Below are 15,272 nucleotides of genomic sequence, written 5' to 3'. Positions count from 1 at the left end.
TCGTGTTGGTTGACAGAGGTAATATAATGGGTAATAGAGTCAGGTTTGTGCCCTTGGGGCTCACAGGATTGTGGGGGAGGCAGAGGAATAAAGGGGCACTTCCAGGTAGTTGCTGAAGGTGGGGTGAAGCGGGGAACAGCTGAGAACCAAGGACACTTAAAGAGACCCTATGAGCTTTCCTGGAGGGAATGTCTCAGCTGAGACTGCCTGTGCTCAGCCCCCACAGCCCTAGGGCCCCCACGCTCACTGCTCCCCCCGCAGCCCCATCCCATCCCATTGTCATCCCCAGAACCACAGGGCTGAGTGTCAGGAGTGACAGATGTGCAGCTCAGATGGCCACTCACCTTCTAGGTCCCTAAAACTAGGGCCTTTCAGTTTTAAAACATTTATTTGGGAACAGTCGAAAACTTAAGAAAATGTTGAAAATGGAAAATGTATCTCATTTTCTTTGAACCATTTGAGAATAAGTTACTGACCAGATGCCCATCATCCCCCTAATGCTTCTGTGTGTTCCCTTCAGATAAGGCATTCGGCATGACCACAGCTCCTCCATTGAAATCCGGAAGTCAGTCCTAATTGCTAGACCTGGAGGAAGTCCAGTTAGTTGTCCCAATATTGGCCTGAATGAAAGAATCCACATCCACTCCACAACATGTGCTACATTTACTCAGAAAATCTCTCAATGCCCTCCCGCCTGGGACAGTCCTGGTTTCTCCTGGACTTCCGGGACCTTGACTTGGGGATTACAAACCAGTTTCTGTGCAGAATGTCCCCCAAAGTGACCATGTGATTTGGGGTATGCATTTGGAAGGGATATCCCAGAAGTGATGATTGGTCCTTACTGCAGCCTCTGGGCCTCATGTGAATCTTGCTCACCCTGTTACTGCTGGTGTTCATCTCCATCACTTGGTTAGGGTGTTCCCAGCCAAGCTTCTCCACTATAAAGTTACTCCTTTTCTCTTTGTGTAAGTATTTTAGGGGACGGTGCTTTGAAGCTATGCAAATATCTGTTTCTCATCAAAGTTTGTATTAACTAATTCATTGGTCTCCCTAATCTGCTTACCTAATTCTCAGAATTCATGAGCACTTTACTTTCATTTCCCAGTTCTAGGATCTCAAACATCACCAACTTGCCCCCACATGCCCATACAGTGTTCACCCCATCACCAAGAGTCACTTTTCAACTTTATGGTTTACCCTTCACCCCATGGTGGTTGGTGCAAATAACTGAGTCCACGCACATCATTAACTCGCTCTTACCCACACAGGCTGTCCCCACATGAAGCACACTCTTTAGACTCACTCACCCTCATTCATCCAAATTCTGCACAGAAGGGCAGCACAGTTAGTGAACATACTTTAGGGTAAGGGGTCAGGGCTTATAACACCCTGGGCTGCCAAGGGATGTGCCACCCCTCAACTTTCCCAGGAAACACGCAGAGCTCTGGGCCTGTCCAGATCTCTCCTATGGTCAGCAGAGCCTGGGTGCCCGGCAAGGAGTTATCTGTGTGGCAGCTGGTCAGATTAGAGGCAGGACCATGGTGAACAGGTTGCATGAGGACCTCCACGGCGTTTTCCTCCTTCCCACCTTTGCAGACACTGGGCTCTATCCTGAAAGTCCTAGAGCCCTGACTTGGCAGCTGCATCATGTCTGTTTTGGAGAAAATGGACTAAAGTGTCTGGAGCTGACCCTTGACAGACAGGACCTCCTGCAGAGGGCCACCTATGTGGGGTCAGAACTGTGGGTGAAGGCAGGAGGCTCCTCCCCCTACCCTCCTCCACTCAGCACCTGGGGGGATGGGGCTCTGCCCTCAGAGTCCTGCCAATCAGGCTGCCTGCTCAACCACTTCTCTCCCTGCTTCCTGGCTTGATCCAGGCCCCTCTGAGAAGAGGAGTGTTGGCCCCACAGTCTGTCCTGCCAGCCTGTCTGTAAAAGGCCATGGACGCCAGTGAGAGGCCGTGCCCAGGTGGAGTGTTCTCTCTCTCTGTCTCCCCTACTGAGATCAAGATACCATGGCTGTTCCAAACTGCTGATGGCAGGTGGAGAGGACTGGAGGGAGGTGAAGAGTGGAGCTGGCTACTCCTGGACATTCAGAGCTCCAGGAGTGCGGGAATTGGGTGCAGGGTGCAGTGTCAAGCTCCAGGGTGCCACCCCTGTTCCTCTTTGTCCTCATCCTCCCATGGCGCCTGGAAGCAGAGAGCTGTTTCCAGAGCTCCCAGCCAGTCAGGGCCAGAGGGCCCACGCAGCAGTGGGTCTGCCTCTCCTACCACCCACCCTGGTCTGGAGAGAAAGGAACAGAGCAGAGGGTGCTGGTGTCCATCCCTTAGGGCTGCTGTAACAAAGTACTGCAAGGAATTACTTCCCTGGTGGTGCAGTGGGTAGGACTCCGAGCTCTCACTGCCTAGGATGCAAGTTCAGTCCCTGGGTGGAGAACTAAGATCCCACAAGCCATGTGATGCAGCCAAAACAAACAAAACCCCCAAAGTTCCACAATTTGGGTGACTTAGAACAACAGGAATTTTTGATCTCATGGTCCTGGAGGCTGGATGTCAATCTAGGTGTGGGCAAGGCCTGAGAGCACCAGGGGAGGATCTGATTCAGGGCTCTCAGCTTCTTGGAGTTCTTGTCTTAGGACAGCATAGCTCCAGCCCTCACAAGGCATTTTCCCTGTGTGTATGTGTGTCCAAATTCATACACATTCATGTCCTTTTTACACCAGTACCCCTAGGGTTAGGGCCAACTTGAATGATTTCATCTTGACTCATTTCCACATAATGTCATAGTCATAGGTACTGGGGGTTAGGACTTCAACACATGAATTTCTGGGGTTCATCATTCAACCTGTAACAGTGTTCTTGTCTCTGCCAGCGACCTCCCTCTCTCTGCTGGCCCCAGATGCCATGGCCCTTCCTGGAGCAACCCCATCAGGCTTACTGGGGACTCCAGGCAGAAGACCCCACCCCTCCTGGCTGCAGGACTTAGGTCTGGGGCTGGAATCCTCTGCCCAGTGAGGGCTGGGAGGAGACTGTTCTGGGGTTGGAGGTGCTGAAGTATTAAAGGTGCTGAGCCAGAGGGCACCTCTCCAGGGTCTTCAGGGACCCTATGACCTGGACAGAAAGCACTTGCAGCTCTAGCCCCCCAAGGGGAAAGGAGGGGAAAGCCCTTCCTTCTGTCTGAGACAGGCGGCCCCCCCATGTACAGCCTGTGGAGCCCTGGGGTGTGGTGGGAGCATCAGCAGAGCTGTATCCATGTTGGTGGGGCCAGAGGGCCCAGACTGTGTCCTTCATATCCAGAGAGTGGAGGGTGTGGATGGAAGTGAGGTGCAGACACCATCAACTCTAACCCAGTGTAAAAACACTAGCATGGAGCCACTCCTTGGAGCCACCCCTGGGGAGTCCCAGGTCAGTGTGTGCATAGGCGGGGCTTCAAGTGAATCTGGGCCCCTCGGGGTTAGACCACTGGGAAGCCTGTCCTGTGTGGCCAGTGATGGTGTTCATTGGACTCACATGTTTGGACCTTGAAAAGTGAAAGTGAAGTCTCTCAGTCACGTCTGACTCTTTGCGACTCCATGGACTGTAGCCTAAGAGGTTCCTCCATCCATGGAATTTTCCAGGCACGAGTACTGGAGTGGGTTGTCATTTCCTTCTCCAGAGGATCTTCCCTACCCAGGGATTGAACCCGGGTCTCTGGCATTGCAAGCAGATGCTTTTACTGTCTGAGCCACGAGGGAAGCTTGCTTGGACCTTGGTGGTGCCCAAGTGAGAAGTCACCCAAAGCTTCGTGGCTGTGGTTGTGGTGAGCCACGCCCCCCATACATGGGCCCCAGGGCACCTCTGTGTCATCACCTGAGCAGGATGCCACCCTCCGACAGCCGTGCTGTCCCAACCCAAGCTCAGGGACACAGGCGGGAGGGCAGATTGCGGGTGTGGCTCCTGTGGGACACGTGGTATCGGATGTGGGCATTGGACCTTCATCCTTGGGTTTTGCCCCAGGCTTCTCTTTACCTTCTCACTAGAATTTCAGCAGGACCACAGGCGACCCTTGAGTCAGGGGATTGGGCAACCACCCTCTGTGGTCGTAAGGGAGTAATGACTTACGGTCGCCCTCCTGCTCCTGGTTTCGCCTTGGCAGATCCAACCAACTTGCATTGTGTATCAGTATCAGGTCAGTTACTCAGTCGTGTCTGACTCTTTGCTACCCCACGAACTGCAGCACGCCAGGCTTCCCTGTCCATCACCAACTCTCGGAGTCCACCCAAACCTATGTCCATTGAGTCGGTGATGTCATCCAACCATCTCATCCTCTGTCATCCCCTTCTCCTCCTGCCCTCAATCTTTCCCAGCATTGTGTAGTTCTGCACTATTTCCTATTGGAAAAAATCCACACGTGAGTGGATCCGAGCAGTTCCAACCTATGTTTTCAAGGGTCAACAGTATTTTACAAAAGCATCCCTGGTTAAGGTGTTCTTCCTCAGGGTGCAGAGTGGTGCTTCTTACAGAAGCCGTCACAGGGGTCCTCCTACAGAGCTGTGCGTGCACACAGGGACAGGCCAGTCCCACAGCCACCTGAGAGCCAGTGCCCCTGTGTTCTTGCTCGAAAGAGTATTCTTATGTTGATGCTGTTGGAAAAAAGTTGACACACTGAAAAGTGTGTGTTAAAACTCACTATATTATTTAAGTTTAAATGTGGGTTTTACACCAAAATGAGAATATATTAAATTTTTTTTCTGGTTTTAATGGAAGTAAACTCATTAACAACTTGTCCTTTTTGTTGTGAAAGTCACAGTTTAATAGGCAGTATATTTGTAATACTACATAAAGTGAGTTTCTTCTGTAAACATGGACATCCTACACTAAATGAAATATGTAAGCATACCAAGCTTTGTTATTGCAATCAGAATTTGTTCAAGGTCACTTAACACTCAGCTATTAACTGTGAACCCACGTGGTCCGGGGTCTTTTCCAGTGGAAGATGTCTAAGCACCGTCCCAAGCTTTTCTGTACTAATTGATCTGTTTGTGATGTGTGCTTGGTCGCTTCACTCCTGTGGTCTGTTTACATTGTCCTTTTTTAGGTCTACTTTGTTAATGTGTGTGTTTACCAGGAAATCATCGTTTTTATGAGTAAATCATCATTATCATCTAGGTTTCCAATTTGAAGCAATGGATTTCTCTTATTTGACTTTAATTTTTCTTCTCTTTCTGGTTTTCTACAGAATTGTCACAATTGATGAGCACATACTGATACATTATTTTGAACTGCAATCCATATTTTATTCAAGTTCCCTTCCTTCTGCCTTTTTATGTTCCAGGATCCCATCCAGGGCACCACATGACATGTGGTCATCATGTCTGTTCAGGCTTTTCTGGGCTTGTACAGTTTTCGACACTCCCTTTGTTTCAATGCCCATGACCCTGTGGAGGAGGACTGGGCAGGTCCTTTGAGGCTGTCCCGTACTGGGATTTACTTGGAGTTTCTCTCATGATTAGACGGGTCATGGGTTTTGTGGAAACAGATCACAGAGGTCAAGAGCTTCCTCACCACTTTATGTCAAGGGAGCAGGCCCTCAAGACACTTATCACTGTTGATGTTAACTTCGGGGACCTGGGTGAGGTCCTTTGTCAGGGTTCCCACTGTGTGTTGAAGCCTTTCCTGACTGCTCCTGTTAATCCTGACCACTCTCTTTTCTGAGTTTCCTAGCTCTGATATTCAAATCACAAAGTAGTCGTCTCCCTCCTTCCTGTAGTATCTGTTCTCTGGGAATCATGTGTCTAAGAGTCTCCAGAAAGTTGATAGTTTTGGGGAGAAAGCAATATTCTGCTGTCCCTCCTGCCCCTGGCTCAGCCCTGGAGTCATGGTAGGAAGGCGGTCATTAAATCAAGCTTCTGAATCGAGTCCCCCTAAACTGAGTTCCCCTGCTGAGTTTATGACCCCGCTTTCTATCCTTTCTTCTTCCCTTTCTTGTCCCATCTGTGCTCCCCTCAGGACTGAGAAAGATCAAAGAAAAGGGGAGGGGAGGTTGAAACCAAACAGGACTCTGCAGGGCCCTCCCAGGTACAAAAGACCCTCTATGTCCCCCATTTCTTGTTTGTAGAGAAAGGTTTATTCTCCTTGGCCTTTCCTGAGTTCCAAAGAGCAGACATGTGTAGTTCCTAGTTAGGAAAGGGAGAGAATGCACGCAGGAAGGAAAAGCAGACCCAGATGGTCTTAGAGGAAACAGCCCTCATAATTGCCATTTTTAATGTTTGTGTGTTTCACCGGTTTCTGTGTCATCAGAGGCAAAACAGCTAGCAGAGAGGAGATGAAGAGGTTGGAGTTCATTGTTATCTTGTGATATTTCTTAATCATAGTTTTGAAGGTCAGAATATCTCTGGGTTTGCAATCCTCTGGCCAAGTGGTCCACGGCTCGGGTGTAGGTGAGCTCACCTTGCTCTGGAGAAACAACCTGACTTTGTATGTTAATGATGAAACCTGCAACAGCACTATGACCCTGGGGTGAGTGTTCAGTGGGCACAGGGTTGAGGTCAGAGGGGACAAGAAAGTGGGTGAAGTTTTGGATAGAGAGGTTAGTCATGAACTTGGCACAGGAGCTCAGTTTTAGGGGACATGGTTTCATGGAAGGTTGCTTCTGAGAACAGAGATTAAAGGGGGACTGCAGCCGAGGTGAGGGAGACACAGGGATTCTGGTGGTGGGAGAAGAAGTTGTAGATCAGAGAGCTAAGGAAGAATTTGGAAGTTTGGCTGATGTGGAGGAAGGAATTTCCCTCCACCTCTTCTGGCTGGTCTTAGATTTAAGTTGATATGAAAACAGATTACCAGGAGGTCACATAAATGTTTAATAACAGATATACCCAAGAAAACTGTGTAACTCTCCAAAATACTCTAAAACCTCACCTTTTCTTTTTTTCAGAGATAATGCACTTATAAACACAGAAATGGTTACAACAAAGATGGCCATATGAATGGGTATATATACATATATCAATTTTTATATATAAATCTGTGTCTGGAAACTGACTATGGGTCTTAGGAAGGTAAGTCCAGTCATCGCATTTCCCCTAAACTCCCCCTTTTCTTCAGCCCCTCTTGTGTGGTTTCACAAAGAATCCACAGCTCCTTGGACTGGGAATGGGGAGATAGAGTACAGGGCCTCAGCTGGCAGAGAAGGTGAGAAGCTCCAAGGAAAACCATAACCCACACTTCTAAGCCCCCTTGACCATTTTGGGGATCTCCTGCCCCTTGGCAATCACGTCTAAGGCCTTGCCCCTTTACAGATAAAGGGCATCTGACTCCCCATCTCCTTCCAGCATTAGGTAGGAAGTTAAGTGAGATCATGAGGGGAGGACAACCGCTCCCAGGGATGGGGGTACTGGAGGAACCTCTATTCTTTTGCCAGCAAGAATAGAACAGGAGGCTGCTTGCATTTAGGGGTCCCTCTTATCTGACATCTGGGAGGACCAGCCTTTAGTCCTTTCTCAGCCTGAGTTTGGAGCTTTATGAGGGTAAGGAGAGAGCTAGTGCCCATGCTGGAAATGTCTCGGTGAGGTCATTAGCGAACACCTTCCCTGAGCACCAGCCTACAATTTTAAAACCTTTGCTTAGGTGGGGAGGCTCCTCGATTACACCACCAGCTCAGAACTCTGCCCATCAGGAGGGCTGACGTTCCTTCCAAAGAGGAGTTGGGAAGAAGGATGGTATTCTGTCAACCAAGGCTGTGCCTGCGGAGATGTGCCCAGGGAGATGGAGCCATGGTCTGTCAAGAAGAAGAGGACTTTTCCCACTAAGAGGAGTTGGGGAAAGAAGGGACCAGGACTTCCTCCCCTTCTTCCTAGTGGACAGCAGCACAGGTCTCTATAAGCTCGCCAGGTACACCACCAGGGTGGGGCTGCAGGTGACAGTGAGGCAGATGTCCTTATGGTGCTCCACTGTCTTATAGGGGTTTAGGTCAAAGGGACGCTGGGATGGAGGGTTGGAGTTTCTGTCCCCACATCCCCACCTTTCAAGACTGCCCCAGGGGACTGTTAGTTTGGTGACTGTGGCTACTGCTGCTGTGGCAGCTGTGAAGCCTGGGGGGCCTGGCATGGGCCTCAGGACAGACTGAGAACATGATTTTCATTAACAAGATGAAGGATCAGCTGTTGCCAGAGAAGGCTTGTGGGCTGGCTCTGCTCCCTTACCCCACCTTGCTGACAGTGCCTGCCTTGGTGTCCCTGCTCTTGGACATCAGCATGGACACAGAATCCAAGACAGACCAGCCAAGTGTCCATTACACAGAACATTATGGTGTTCCCTGTGCCATCAACAGATCTGATGACCGCTGGAGTCTCCTGTTCTCAGAGGTGGAAAAGAGAAGTGAGTCAATCAAGCATCCTGGTTTGGTTATCACATCCCTCTCAGGCTCCCTTGTGACCACAGCCTCATCGGCTCAGACCTTCCCCATTTAGCTCTCATGACTGTCTTAGCTCTTCCCCCAGCTCACAAGCCCTGCAGGTAGTCCCTGACGTCACTAAGAAGGTAGCGTTGACCCCAGCAGAGGAAGGAGGTGGTGGTGGAGCTGGCACTGTGGCTGCCTCTGGGGCTGAAAGAAGAACCAGGCGCTGGAATCAGGGCTGCCTAAGATGAATGACCCGTATGTCTTTTCCCCTAAGGATGAGGATGGTCATCAGAAAGACAGCAAGACCTTCAGGTGCTGGATGTGCTCCCTGACTTTCTACTCAGGTCAGAGATGCAGATCCACTCCAAGTCACTCACTGGGGCCAACCCCCACAAGTGCCCACCCTGTCCCAAGACCTTTGCCAATAGCTCCCACCCAGCCCAGCACACCTGTATCCACTCAGGTGCTAAGCCCTACAGTTGTAATTTCAGTGGGAAATCCTTCTGCCAGCGCTCTCACCTCCAGCAGCATACCCAAATCCACACCAGGGACAAGCCGTACAAATGTGCACACCCAGGCTGTGGGAAAGCCTCACACAACTCCATCCTGTAGAGAGAAACCCACAGGTGCCACAACTGTCAGCAGGTGTACACAGTTGCAACCTCACTGGAGGGGCACCTGTCCACACGCAGTGAAGTAGCCCGAGGTACGCTGTCTGCACCCTGTGTGTTGGAAACGTGCTTGATGGAACACAAGCACAACACAGCTCTCCTGATCTCCAGCAGCAGGTGCAGCGGTGGCAGCTACAGTGGTGGCTCAGACCTTCCCGTTAAACATCACCTTCAGCTAAAGACAAAAGAGGAGGTGTGGGGGATGGTGGTTTGGGACCTCAAAGGGGAGGAAGGCAATTCACACACAGATGGAAAAGCAAATGTTTGGTAAACAAATTGTTGGGCTGCACCTGCAGGCCTGCATGCCCTGTGCTTGCCCAGCCTCAAGACAAGAGAAAAAGCCTGGAGTCAGAGATGGACACAGAGACATCAGTGGTTTAATGGATGGGGGATCTTACATATGTGAAGTGAAGCCCTGGAGCGACACCCCACCACATGTGGTAGAAGGCAGGCAGGACAGGGCAGCAGTCTTCCCTGTCCGGGAGGAGTGAAACCATGTATAAGCCCCGTTTTCTTGTTTTTTTGAGGTTAAGGCTGATTCAAGAGTTAACAAGTGGGGAATGTGAAGATGTGGAAACAAAGAATAGCTGTTGAGGTGTGGAATTGGTAACAATATAGACTATAATTCGGCCACATAGAAGAATTACTGGACTCCAAGTTTCCTAAAAGATACAGATAAAGGCCTGACACACATGCCCAAGTTGTTTTTACAGGAAGCAGACTCTCTCCTGACTGCAACACTGTAAACCTAGACAGGTTGAAACCCGAAGGTTGATGATGCTTCAAACTTTACCTTGATGCCAACCAAATGGAGAATTGAACATGGGTTGCTTATGCCCTGCTCTGTGAACACTATAAAACTCCTCAGTAGCCCCTCCAAGACACAGTCTTGAGGTCATTAGCCTGTTGTGGCCCCCTTTGCCTGGCTCAAAGCAATAAAAGCTACTTTTTTCTACTTCACCCAAAACTCTCTCTTGTTTCTATTCGGCACCAGTGAACAGAGGCTGAGTTTTGTTAACAAATCTTGATAAGCACAGATTAAAAACCAGTAATATTTTAGGCAAAAAAAAAAAAAAAAAATTCAACTATATTTATCAGCTTACTTAGTCCTATATAATTAGTTGTTTTTTTTTTTTTTTTGGACAGTGTTATGAAATCAGAGTTTCCATTAGACTTTTAAAATATCTTGCCGAGTTTAGCAGTATGATTTAAAAGTTATCAGAAACATCCTTTCAATGACTCTTCTTTTTTAAAAATTTATTTGCTTATTTATTTATTTTTGGCTGCACTGGGTTTTAATTGCTGTGCTTTCTCTGGTTCTGGTGGCTTCTCTTGTTGCAGAGCACAGGTTCTAGGTGTGTGGGCTGAGTAGTTGGGACACATGGGCTTAGTTGGTCTACCTCATGTGGAATCTTCTTGAACCAGGAATCAAACCTATGACCCTGCATTAGTAAGTGGATTCTTATTTACTAGACAGGCAATGAAGTCCTCTGTGACTCTTTTTGAAGATATGGCAGTTTTGCAAAGCATCAGCTTAGCTGCCTATGGATGATAAAAGTCTTAAAAAGGCAAAGGTTAAGATCTGATTACAATTCTTCTTGGCAAAGAAGCTTATCCAAGTTGTGACATGCAAAATTTTAAGATAACAACTAAAATTATAACATTATACCAGGACATATACAAATTTCAGGAACTTTGAACAATTTCTAGTATGTATATTAATAACATTTGTTCATATTGTATAATCTGAGGAGGCTTATCATTCATTTGACAATGCTTTCTGTGCAACTTAACATACCAAGAAATTATAGTCAATTATATATATATATATATTCCCCCCCCCCCCCCCCCCGAGATGCCTCAGGAGCTCTCTGAAGCATCCCAAAGCTAGCTGAAGTCAAAAGAACTGTCAGGTAGTTAGTATAGGAAAAATGAGTTCAAAATGGTGGTGACTAAAAGACAAACTGAGCTTGTGGCGCCGGGCGCAGCGTGTCGCCGCCGCTCTCCGCTGCCGCGCGCCCCGGAAGGCTCCCCATGGCCAGCCCGCCCCTCGCCGCCGCGGCCCTCGTCCCTCAGGACTGCAATAATGGATGCTCCGCAGAAGGTACCGGAGAAGGCGGATCCAAAGAGGCGGTGGAGACTTTCAAGGCTGAAGATCTAATAATCACACGAGCCACCATTTTAAAGGAAAAACCAGACTCCAGTACTCCGGTTTTTGGAACGGTTTTTACAGATCACATGTTAACAGTGGAGTGGTCCTTGGAGCTTGGATGGGAGAAACCACGCATCAAACCTCTTCAAAACCTCCCACTGCATCCGGGTTCATCGGCTTTCCATTATGCTGTGGAATTATTTGAAGGGTTGAAGGCATTTCGGGGAGTAGATAATAAAATTCGTCTGTTTTGGCCAAACCTCAACATGGATAGGATGTACCGATCTGCTATGAGGGCAACTTTGCTGGCGTTTGACAAGAAAGAGCTTTTAGAGTGTATTCAGCAGCTCGTGAAATTGGATGAGGAATGGGTCCCCTACTCAACATCTGCGAGTCTATATATCCGTCCTACGTTCATTGGAACTGAGTCTTCTCTGGGAATCAAGAAGCCGACTAAAGCCCTGCTCTTTGTAATCTTGAGCCCAATGGGACCTTATTTTTCCACTGGAAGCTTTAATCCTGTGTCCCTGTGGGCCGAAGTATGTAAGAGCCTGGAAAGGTGGGACCGGAGACTGCAAGATGGGAGGGAATTATGGCTCATCTCTTTTTGCCCAATGTGAAGCAGTGGAAAATGCATGTCAGCAGGTTCTGTGGCTCTATGGAGAAGATAATCAAATAACTGAAGTTGGAACTATGAATCTTTTTCTTTATTGGATAAATGAAGATGGAGAAGAAGAACTGGCAACTCCTCCGCTAGATGGCATCATTCTTCCAGGAGTGACGAGGCAGAGCATCCTGGACTTGGCACACCAGTGGGGTGAATTTAAGGTATCAGAGAGATACCTCACCATGGATGACTTGACCACAGCTGTGGAGGAGAACCGGGTGAGGGAGATGTTTGGTTCAGGCACCGCCTGTGTTGTTTGCCCTGTTTCGACTACACTGTACAAGGATGAGACTATACACATTCCAACTATGGAGAATGGTCCTAAGCTTGCAAGCCGCATCTTAGAAAAACTGACTGATATTCAGTACGGAAGAGAAGAGAGCGACTGGACAATCACGGTAGCCTGAATGGACAAGAACGGGACGTGTGCACTTGGGACAGACTGTGGCATTTGAATTATGGGAAATGTCTTTGGCTACCTGATTTTAGTTGTGCTGTTGTTCATATTATCTGCGTTACCAGGGTGATTGTTTCCTCATGCCAGAGAAGACAAATCACAACTGTCCAATGATCTTTTCTAAACTTGCTCCTAGAAGTTTTCCTTACCTTCTCTAGAGAGTTGATTATGGAAGCCATATAATTGTAGAATTTTCCTCCATAATCTTAGTGCCTCCCTTAGGGCTTCACTCAAATTTTTTTTTTTTTAATGTTTATTCTTTAGCATAAGTTATGTTCTGCTTCTCAACCAATGAGTGTCTTTGTGTTTGAAAGCTAATCTGAGTACATTTCATAGGTACCATTTCCCGGGCCACATCTCCATTCTCAGAAAAGTGTGTTGTTGTTGTTGTTTATAAATCAAGACTTAGAGAAACTGGATTTCTTTCCCTTACATTTCTTCCAGGTCCCCTAAGTCCTCTTAGGGAGAATCTCTCCTCCTTCCTGATATCACAGTCTGCACCAGGCTCCATTGGTACATCAACAAGACCACCCCTGCTGTCTCCAGATTGTGTTTAATTCGTGGGCAGGCTTCACTACAGGACTGAGGGTCTTGTGCCTTATAGATCTTTGCATCCCCCAGCCTGGCCCATAGTAAGGAATGAATGAACATTTAGCTTCTATAGAAGTGTACCTTCTTTGTTTCTATATTATGAAACCTCTTTACTAGAATTTGTGATTGATTCTGACTTTGTCTATATTTACCTCATGTTGTCTTTAATTTCCATGGACTGCCAAGTCATTAGAGATACTCTGATTGTAGTTTGTTGGAGGAATGATTTATTTGAAGAGTGTCTGGGAATTAAAGTAATAATTCTAAAAAGATGGTGATATCATATCAACCAAATGGAAATGACATGTTATATGTTATATGTCGAATACATAAATGTTAAAGTGTTAAGTACAAAATAAATCATATTTAGTTTTTTGGTAGAAAGAAAAAAAAAATAAAAGACAAACTGAAAAACCTGTGAAAGTGGAACAAAAGAAAATTTGTGGACTGGTGTGAGAACTTCAGGTGAAACAAACACACCCCCTTCTTGGCTAGCCCGATTTTCATAGGGCAGGCTCAAGGGGGCAGAGACAAACGTATAAAAGGAGGAAGCCAGGGCGGATTGAGGCCACTCCTATGGGGTCAGTCTGCCTTCACGCCTCAGGGGTGTACTTTCCTTGCTTGCCAAATAAAACTCTGAACTGTAACTGAGCTACGACACTGGCCAGCTGTTTCAAATCTTTGCTGTGGCAGACAGAACTGAGGAAATTACACTCTTCCCCAACATATCTTTAATTAGAATTTGATAGCAGTTTGTAAGAAATATAAAAAAATGTTTTTTAAAAAAATTTGGTCATATAGAGTATTTAAGAACAAATATAAATCAGTTAAAGGCAATATAGTTCAAACAGTCTGTTATCAGACACAGCGTTCTAAGGAAACTTGTTCTCTTAGCAAACAGGGACCAAGTCTGGTCCTGCATCAGTCTACTTTTAATAACAAAATCTATTTACCAAGTTGAGTATAATCTAATCTTAGCCTGACTATGTATAAAATTCCTTTTTTACCCAAAACGTATCCCATTTTCCTACTGTATAGTGAAATGTTTTATTATTTTCAGTAGCTTTAATTACATATTTAAATTAGAATACCCAACTCTTAAAAACCTCAATTTTTAGTGAAAACCAAGAGGCAAGTAATAGTTAACAAAATCTGGAGAGACTATTTTAGATTTTTTGAGAACACAATTATTCCTATGGAATTTATCTAAAAGCTCTTATCTTATTCACTTTTACTTTAAAGTTTCACCATATCAGGTTATTTTTCTCTCTGACAAATTTGCAAAAGATATAATAAGATTTCATTTAATTTTTATTAAACCTAGGTGCAGTAAAAGTATTATACTTAATGTTGATAACTCTGAAGACATGTCTTTATTAATTAGATCAACAAACTTGAACATTAATACCATGTATTAATTTAATAATATACATTTCCCAGTTTATGTGAGCCTAAAATTTATTTAGCTTAATTTCTCTTGTTAGAATTGTCTGCTTTATAAATGCTTACTTTTCTTTAGGTCAGTTAAATAGAGCTAATTTACAAATTAACTTCAGCAATGTTCTCCAAAGACAAGGACATATATAAACACACAAACAGACCTCATAGTTCTTGTTTTAAAATTTCAGCCTTATAGTCAGGTATAGCAATGTAAAACCCATCAGTTTACAAAAGAAGTTGGATTAAAATTAGGTTTCTGGCAGATAGAACAAATAAAACTCACTTGTCTAGATAGATAAATATATACTTAGGATTTCTATTTAACTTTGATGAGTCAATTTCTAAATTACTTCACCCTCTCTTCAAAATTTGCATTTTAAAAAGATGGCAGAGGTAAGAGAAGGCCAGGTGGGACATTTGCATCTCAAAGGCACAAGCAAGACCGCCCTAGGATGACTTTGCTTCCCCTTTGTTTAATATTTACAAGCCTCTTAGATAAATAGGGAAGGTTTGTTGTTGTTCAGTTGCTCAGTCACGTCCAACTCTTTGCGATCCCATGGACTGCAGCACGCCAGGCTTCCCTGTCCTTCACCATTTCCTGGAGTTTGCTCAAACTCATGTCCATTGAGTCGGTGATGCCATCCAACCATCTCATCCTCTGTCGTCCCCTTCTCCTCTTGCCTTCTATCTTTCCCAGCACCAGGGTCTTTTCCAATGAGTTGGCACTTCCCATCAGGTGGCCAAAGTACTGGAACTTCAGCTTCAGCATCAGTCCTTCTGAAGGAGGAAACAGACAGAACAGGCTCTATCTTGAAAGCAGGACGCTATCTTGGGCTGGACTGTGGACTTTGAGCTATATGCTTAGTATCTATGGAAACGACATACCAATGGAAAACCAGACCCCCTGGATGAAGGAGCCT

At 46.3% G+C, this 15,272-nt stretch overlaps 2 pseudogenes across 1 annotated transcript; both read left to right on the top strand.

Annotated features, from left to right (window-relative positions):
* Window positions 1–5,496: 5,496 nt before the first annotated feature.
* Window positions 5,497–9,207, top strand: LOC147355255 (zinc finger protein 384-like; annotated as a pseudogene).
* Window positions 9,208–11,046: 1,839 nt separating this feature from the next.
* Window positions 11,047–12,892, top strand: LOC147355254 (branched-chain-amino-acid aminotransferase, cytosolic pseudogene; annotated as a pseudogene). The gene has a single exon (XR_015144390.1). The product of XR_015144390.1 is annotated as a branched-chain-amino-acid aminotransferase, cytosolic pseudogene (transcript).
* The last annotated feature ends 2,380 nt before the right edge of the window (window positions 12,893–15,272 follow it).

Source organism: Bos grunniens, chromosome 17 (assembly GCF_055505025.1).
Source record: "Bos grunniens cultivar Pamir isolate PY7600 chromosome 17, Bosgru_T2T1.0, whole genome shotgun sequence".
In the NCBI taxonomy this organism is placed as follows: domain Eukaryota; kingdom Metazoa; phylum Chordata; class Mammalia; order Artiodactyla; family Bovidae; genus Bos; species Bos grunniens.
The sequence above is the reverse complement of the archived record's forward strand: the minus strand, read 5'-3'. Positions and strand labels throughout refer to the sequence as shown.